An 8,941-nucleotide genomic window follows, 5' to 3' on the forward strand; every position below is an offset into this window, starting at 1 on the left:
GGGTTGTGTGTTGATGCAGCATGGAAATGTGATTGCCTATGCATCTAGGCAGCTGAAACCTCATGAAATGAACTATCCGACTCATGACCTTGAGCTTGATGTTGTGGTACTTGCACTTAAGTTGTGGAGACACTATCTTTATGGGGCTCAATGCCAGATTTTCACGGATCATAAAAGTCTCCAACACCTACTTACTCAAAGGGATTTAAATTTGAGACAAAGGAGGTGGTTGGAGTTAATTAAGGATTATGATTGTACTATTGAGTATCATCCAGGAAGGGCCAATGTGGTGGCTGATGCACTTAGTCGGAAACCATTTAGCTCTTTAGCCCATTTGAGGGCAGTTCGAGTTCCCCTACTTTATGCGTTGCGAGCTACGGGGGTTAACTTGGCATTTGAGAAAGAATCTGGAGCGTTGATAGCTAGCTTCCATGTGAGACCAATTGTCATTGATAGGGTGTGGGAGGCACAAGATGATGATGAATACCTGAAACAATTAAAAGAAGCAGTAAGTATCGGCACTAGAGCGGACTTTACTATTAGAAGGGATGGAGCCTTAATGTTTGGGAATAGAATATGTGTTCCAGATCTTGATGATATTAAGCGGGAAATTTTAGATGAGGGTCATAGTTCTGCTTATGCCATGCATCCCGGCGGGACTAAAATGTACCCAACTTTAAGAGATTACTATTGGTGGACAAATATGAAGAGGGAAATTGCAGTGTATGTGAGTAGGTGATTGGTGTGCCAACAGGTAAAAGCCGAAAGACAGAAGCCTTCGGGATTGCTACAGCCGTTGCCAATCCCGGAGTGGAAGTGGGAGCATGTCACCATGGATTTTGTTTCTGCTATTCCATGAACTCGTAGTGGTCATGATAGTATTTGGGTGATTGTGGATCGACTCACTAAGTCTGCTCATTTCCTACCAGTCAGCAAGACTTACGGGATGGACAAGTTGGCGGAATTTTATGTGAATGAAATAGTAAAACTTCATGGGCCACTTGTTTCTATTGTCTCTGATCAAGATCCCCGTTTCACTTCAAAATTTTGGAAGAGTCTACATGAGGCTTTGGGTACTGGATTGAGTTTTAGCACTGCATTTCATCCTCAGACTGATGGACAATCAGAGAGAACTATCCAAACTTTGGAGGACATGTTGAGATCCTGTGTTATGCAGTTCAAAGGAAGCTGGGATAGCCATTTGGCATTGATAGAGTTCGCTTACAATAATAGTTATCATTCCAGTATCAACGTGGCTCCTTATGAAGCTCTCTATGGGAAGCAATGACGTACTCCTCTGCGTTGGGATGAAGTAGGAGAAAGAAAGCTCATTGGTCCAGAGATCGTACAGATTACTACTGAAAAAGTTAAGTTGATCAAGGAGAAGCTCAGGGCAGCCCAAAGTAGACAGAAGAGTTATGTGGATAATCACAGGAAAGACTTGGAGTTTCAAAAATGTGATTGGGTATACTTGAAATTATCTCCTTGGAAGGGCATTGTAAGATTTGGAAAACAAGGGAAGCTCAGTCCTCGATATATTGGACCTTTTAAGATAAAAGAGCGAATTAACCAAGTTGCTTATCAGTTAATACTACCTCCAAGCTTATCAAAAATTCATGACGTTTTCCATGTGTCCATGCTCCGCAAGTATATTGTTGATCCTTCTCATGTCTTAGAAGAACAACCTATTCGATTGAAGGAGGATCTGACTTATGAAGAGAAACCGATCCAGATACTTGATAGCAGGGAGCAGGTACTCAGGAACAAGACGATACCTTTGGTTAAGGTACTGTGTGTAACGCCCCAAACTGCACCTCACCAGCTCGAGCACGTCATAGTGCCGCGAGACCCTGAAACATAAACCGAAGGTTCGATTTACATTCCAGAACCCCGCAAGGCATTTTATTAAATAATTTTTTCGTAAACCGTACAGCGAAAACGTCTAAAATAATATTGAGGTGAAAACTTGAAAACTTTTATTTCAAATATTTGTTCGTCTAGAGCTTGAGTCAACAAGGAGTCAAGAAATAATCGACATATCCGAGAATCGAATTTAGAATAAATGATCAATCAACTACTTCTGAGATAACACTAAACAATCAAGAAATGGAATTAATTAAACTTCGAAACATGTTCCCATTACAACCATTTACCGAAGTTGACTCCGCACACCCGCTCCGTCCGTCAATCCCGTCACCAGTGCACAGTACCTGCATCCACACTGTTGTAGGGGTGAGCTTTCGACCTCGCTGCTCATTAGGGACTTCACCCCGGCTAGGTTTTTAAATAGACTTTTGTGGCGCCAGTATAAAAACATATGTAAATGCATTTTCTTTAAGAACGACAACTTAAATGATTTTCCGATATAAAATACGATACATGAACTTCAAGTAAATACGGGCCCAAAACAATACCTGATGGCCGGTCCCATAGACCAACTACCCGACCTTACCTCAAATCAATTCATAACCAGGTAAGCGTAGCGAGAGCGTCCGCTACCTAGCTACACACACGGAATCGGGTCGTCATTACGATCGCGCACCGTCCGACCGGTGTAGCTAACCCTCAGGAGGTTTTGGGGATCGAACCCAAGGAAGTCAGAGCCACCCTTCGCTCTCAAGCCATCAACGATATCTCTCACGGAATGGTTAGTATGCATTGCATTTAAACATAACCATACCATATAATTTAACATGCATCATGCTTCACTTTATATAAAACGGGAAAACTACTAACCGAGAAAGGCCCCGAATCCCCTACCTGGATTCCGAAGTCGTCCGAAATTCACGAACCTTCCGTTCCTCGGGTAACTGGAGTCCTAGATTCCGACATAATAATCGTTAATAATCCATTAATCAATTATTAAACGATTATCTAATCGTCCGACCAACTTCTCCTAGTTTGACCAGGATTGACCAAAGTTGACCAATCACATCTAGCTTTATAGTGTCTCAATTACTAGACTTCTTATACCATTTGCTCGATTTACACATATCTGTACCATTCCGGAAATCTGACAAAACACCAAATTTTCAACTTTTTGCAAACATTTCCAATTCACTTAATAATCACACCTCATAGTAATTCCGCTCGAATTACTATGGACACCCATCATTAAATCAAGCCATTTTTTTACCATTTTCACATGTCCCATATACTCAATTCAAGATCACAATTGCGTTTCAGCATTATAATTATTCAGCTTGTTCAATCAATACCAACCATAATGAATCATATTTCAATGGAATCAATTATCTGCATATCCAGAATAATCAACCACACAACTTCAAGCTTCCGATCACCATTCACAAAACCAAATTCACAACCAGAATTTGACAGGAGAACGATCTGTTTCGGAATTCCAAATTTACCTTTGAGAATCAAAGAATCGTTAACATAGGCCATCTTGAGCATGCCTATTGTTTGGCTCCAATTTTGCTGCAGCTGGTCAACAGTCTCTTTTCTGCGCGGGCGTGCCAGCACCGTTCGGGTGCGGTCGTCGGGGGTGTCCCTTGACCTGACTTCTATCAAGCGATTGTAGACGAGGAGAGCACCAACCTCGTCGTGGGATTCTTTGTGCCTCGTGGTGAGGACTTTGCTGAAGTTTCTTCTTGTTCACAAGTCGATACTCAATATTGCAGATTGAGCAGAGCGAAATCACCGGGAAGTATTGAGATCTTGCTAAAGCGTGACTTTAGCTTGGCTGGGTTGCTAGGGCGTTACCCTTGCTTGGCTGGTTCTGTAACCGTTGTGGTCGCGGCACTACCGTCGGCTCCCGAGGAGACTAGGACCGAAGCACGTTGACAGAGGGTTTGGTGGCACTGAAAGTCGGCTTCTGAGAAGACTAGGACTAGGAGTGTGATCACCGCTAAGAGAAAGAGAAGGAGAGGAGTTGCTCTTAGAGAGGTTTGCTCTAGAGAGAACTTAGATCATCTTAGAGATGTTGTTGTTGTATGTGAATGGGTGTCTCTTAGAATGAGAGGAGAAGGTGTTTATATAGGGAAGAAAAAGAAGAGTGAAATGATGAGTGGAAGAAAAATAATGAAAGTGGAGTATGAAAGTGATTTGTAAAATATGGAAAAGATAGAGAAATGATGAAATGAAAGCAAGGCATGAAGGTGCAAAAACATGGAAGTGATGATGATCTATTAAAGAGATTGTAGTAGAAAAATATATCCAAGGAAAAAAAGAAAAGCATCTAGCTTTCTTCATGTGGGTAGGAAACATGAACATGTGAATATTGAGCTGGTTTTAGGTCAGTTTCTGCCCCTTTATTCCTTCAATTATTTCTCCAACAAGCCTTCAGAATGAGCCTTCGACTTCTTCATAAAAAATGTTCCACTATGAGTGTAGATCATCCTGACAAATTTTCAGAGCTTTATTCCATGCGGTTGGGCTGGAAATGCTGCTGGACCTCTTACAGGTCCAGTTTTCCAGTTTTGCTTCTGTAGAAAATTGGACTGATTGTTTGAAGGCATTCCACTCAAATCTAGCTCTGGAACTCTTCATAAGAAATGATCCTTGGGATTTCTAGAATTAATCTGGAAAGTTTTAGCTCATTTAGATTTCATTTGGTTAGTCTGCCGCCCCTCTTTCCTTGTTTAGCTTGGTTTCTCCTAGCCGAAGTCGGAAAATGTGCTAAAGTTAACTTTTCATGCTTCCATAGTAGGCTTTATTTAGCCTCTAAATATATATTTCGAGCTTGTTGACAATATATAGCTTGAGCCACTGACATTGGCTCAATTTCTCCAAGACGTGCCTTGTCAGGCCAAAACCTTTGAATTTTTCCGGGGCTCACACTGTGGAGTAATCATTTGGTGGAAGAGGCTACTTAGGAACCAGAGGACCATATGAGACAGCAGTACCCCCATCTTTTCTGACAGGTATGTAAATTTCGAGGACGAAATTTTTATAAGGGGGGGGGGGGTGAATTGATACGCCTTTTATCCGATTTACCATTTTACGGTGTATAAGTGAATTACTATACGTTTCACTGTCCTCGATTTCAGTTTTTATCATTTAGGGGGGGGGGGGGGGTGCTAGAAGTTGACTTTTTATGGGATAATAATTTGAGAAAATTTTCTTCACGAAAGTTGTAGGGGACGTTAAATCGAGTCCGTAGACATGTGGTACACTTAAATCAGAGTTCGTATGTGAAAGTTACTGTTCATGGTAATTAGTATATATATGGAAAATTACTGTTGGTAGGTTTAAATTTCCAGAAACCCACCCCCCCCCCACTTCAGTAACTTTCTCTCTCCTCTTCCCCGAGCTCTCTCTTCCCCCTCCGGCCCCCCTCCGTTTTCCAACCAATCTCCTCCTTCTGGCCGCCTAACGACGAACTCCGGGCATTGGAAGACACTCCTCCTCCTCCTTGACACGCCTACGGTGGTGGTTCACGACAATTTGGCCGGAATTTCGCAAATCAAGCTCCCAAACTTTACTGTAGCAATCGGCTTCAATCGCCAATTTCTTTCAATTCCGGCCACCTTCGGCTACAAAACCGATCATTTTAGGAAGCCCACTTCTCATAGATGAGTCCCCTAAAGTTTCATGCTCCGATTTAAGGTGTACGTGGAATGAGAATCAACAATTTGAAGATTTTACTGTTCATTTCGGTGTTCTTCGGATTTTGCTCCGATTCTGGCAATTCCAAGTATAATTAGGCTTAGGTACAGTTGAGAAAGATGTTTGAATTGTTGAGATGTGCTTGCTGGTTGAATTTGGTGGCATGTGGTGGAGTTGCCGGCGGCGCGTGGTGGTGCGTAGGGCGGAGTTTTGGTTTATGTTTTTAGCAAATTAAATTGTTCATGAGTTGTTGAAGTTGTAAATATGATTTTGGGGAAGATTGGAGAAGTTTTGAATCGATTATGGATTTTTGAAAAGTTAGAGTTTCGGTTATCGAATTTCGAGAATCCGATTGGCGGATTTCTCTTGAATTTTGCCTAGAATTTGTAAATTGACAAACCGACTTTATTGGTGTAGTTTGGATGGAATCCGATGTGGATTGGAGGAGTTGGGTTTAGAGGAGATGTTTAGAATTTCAATTTCTAATTATTGTAAATTTAAATTCTCGTCCTGTAATCATATTTTTACGAGTGCTATTCGTACAGGACGAGAGGAGTCTCCATACGAAGAGAATACCGATCGACGACAGGATTAGCCGAATACTGTGAGTGGACTTTTGTTTTAAATAATGATGCATGCAATTATTTTCCCGAAATGATGATTGATTGGTTTATTTATTTATTATTTTATTTATCGAGCATAATATTTTGCTTTGGATTATAATTTTGGCATTGTTTCATATGAATTTCGGATATGAAATTGTTATGCTCGGATTTGGATTTATGAATTGTTTTCGGTAATATGAATTGATTTTTGGAGATTAATTATGTTTTATCTCAATTATGTTTTGAGAATATTTTTGGCGTGCGGGGCCACGTCATTGGAATATATTTATTTTCTCGTGAGAAATTGGGGAAGCCTTTTGGATTTACTGGATTTTGAATGTTTTCCTCACCATACTCGGGTCGTTCTGTTAGTTCTCCTCCTCACTTACTTTGTGTTTGTGAGTGGCAGTCGAGGTGATTTATTCTCCTCCTCACGTGAGTGGTAGTCGAGATTGTTAGTTGTCCTCCTCACACAATTTATGTGTGAGTGGCAGTCGAGGGTAGAGCCTAAGGGGCTCCTTTACCCGTATGGTGAAAATTTCTTCCCCATATTAATTGTTTGTTTTAACCAGCGGGGCTGGATTATTTTTCTTTCTTACGCTCCTTCCAAAGTTAAAAAAATAAATTTTTCTAAGTCTTGCATGCATCGGAGATTTATTTTTTTTCAAAGTTAAATTGTGGGAAAGTATAAAATTCTTTCCTTTTTATTTCCTTATGATATAATTATTAACTTTTTGTCCACTCACGCTAACGTTTTTAAATGCTTTCCCCCTGGGCTCTTCAGTTTCAAATGCCCAGTTCTCAGCGTTACTGCTCGGCGCATTAGGAGTGAGCCATAGTGACCGCGCCTGCTTCCGTCATCTCATATAGTAGGTTACCTGTTTAACCTTCTGAGCTTTATATCAATTTCTGTTTTCAGACTGCTCTGATTACTATGGGAATTGTGACCCAGACTTGTAGTGGATTATATTTGAGGTCCATGACCTAACTTTGGTGAATTGTTGTATTTTAATTATGGAGTGTTGTTGGACTTTAAGTATTTGAAGTATTATTATTATTTTCATTGTGAGGTGGTTTGGAATGTGGGAGCAGGGTGGCTCCAGGAGTTACAGTTGAATTATTAGAAGTGTGTAGGGGGCACTTTTGATCAGGGTTGTACGGCAGTGAAATCACCATGGCCGAACCCAAAATCTTGTCCCCTTTATCTGAGTAAGTGTGGACTCAACAAACTTCAAAGGACTGAGAATCCTAGGAAGCTTGCTGTTGTGTTCTTCCCGACAGCTCCTTGTATATTAACGGCAATGAATTGATCATTTCAAAAGAGGCTTGGCAAGATGCATGTGGCGTGGGAGTTAGAAAAGCATGATTTGTAGTGAAGATGAGAGATTTGCAGCAGCCATGAAAGCTTGGATTCGGATTGTGGTTGATGAGTTTTTGGATTGGAAATGGGTTTTTAGGATAGGTGTTGGAGGAAACTGCTTGGTTTTGTTTTTGGGTTTTCCTACATGTTTCTGGGATAAGTATTAGAGAATTGCTTGGGTTTGCTTTGCACGTGGGTTTCTTTGGGGTTGTTTCTGAATGCTCCTTGTAGCAGCAAGAACTCTGAATTTATAGGAGTTGAGTCATGATGCCTCATTACTCTTTGCTGCCTTTGGTGTATGGTTGTGATCATAATCCCTAAAATCTGCTGCTGGGATTGCTATCCAGGATTTTTGCCGTGAAATCTGCTGCTGGAATTACTATTGCAGGATTCCTGCTGCTTAAATGTACTCGTAAGATTGCAATCCCAGAATTTCTGCCGTGCTGCTGGGATTATGGGATTATGTTATGCAGCTAGGATCAAGAATCCTATGTTTAGCATTTACTATTTTGTTTTGTTCTAAATGATTTGGGCTCTCTCTCTTCTTCACTTACCTGTATTAAGAGTTAGGCCGTTGGGCATGAATTTTGGTCCCAAGTCCAAAATTATCAACAAGCCTAAAACTAATAACGAGCCTCATGCAATTCCGTTACATTCCACACCACACCCATTCTCGTAAGCCCCAAGTGCGTGAATGTGGCTTGGGTCCATGTGCGTGGCGTGCTGTTTGCGGGTGTAATTTGCCTCGAAATATGAATTGGGCTTAAAGCATGAATTGGGCTTGTTAGCTGGATTTTTGGGTGTCAACAAAGTGTTTTTGGATTCTTACAGGTTTGGGTTGCGTACTTTTAGGGGAGGTTCTGCTGAATTTTTCGGTAAGATCTTCTTTAAAAGTGGGTCTCGCAGGGCTACTTCAGATTTCAGGGTGAAATCCGGGGCGGATCCTGTAGTACCTTGCACCAGAATGAGATGCAATTTTGTGAGGACCCCAAATATCACTGTGAATGAGAGCAAATGGTTTTGTTGTGGAATGGGAGATGTGTTTACTTGGCTGACGGACAGACATCACATGCTTTATCTACTCTACAAGAAACACCGGGAATTGTTTTGGCTAACAATTGCAAGCGATTTGGAGAAGGATGACCAAGACGTCGATGCCACAAGGTGGAAGAAATGACTGCTTGATTGGTAGAAGAAATATGTGAAGGTTTAGTGACTAAATTTGGAGTGAGGTAATAGTGACAGTTATGCTAGCTCCCTACCCAAATCGACTATCTTCTTCGCAACCAAGTCCTGCAAAAGACACATGTCAGGGAAAAAAGTGATGAAACATTTAAGAGATTTTGTAAGCTTGCTTATTAAGATAAGATTAACCTTAAAACTTGGAGCACAAAGCATGTCATTTAGA

General features: G+C 41.1%; 1 long non-coding RNA gene across 1 annotated transcript; it reads right to left on the reverse strand.

The window, feature by feature from the left end:
• Positions 1 to 1,953: 1,953 nt before the first annotated feature.
• Positions 1,954 to 3,420, reverse strand: LOC133740115 (uncharacterized). Its single transcript, XR_009861018.1, has 2 exons — positions 3,372 to 3,420; positions 1,954 to 2,818 (listed from the first exon to the last, which is right to left on the reverse strand). It is a non-coding gene; the product is annotated as an uncharacterized LOC133740115 (long non-coding RNA).
• Positions 3,421 to 8,941: the final 5,521 nt, after the last annotated feature.

Source organism: Rosa rugosa, chromosome 1 (assembly GCF_958449725.1).
Source record: "Rosa rugosa chromosome 1, drRosRugo1.1, whole genome shotgun sequence".
Taxonomy (NCBI): Eukaryota; Viridiplantae; Streptophyta; class Magnoliopsida; order Rosales; family Rosaceae; genus Rosa; species Rosa rugosa.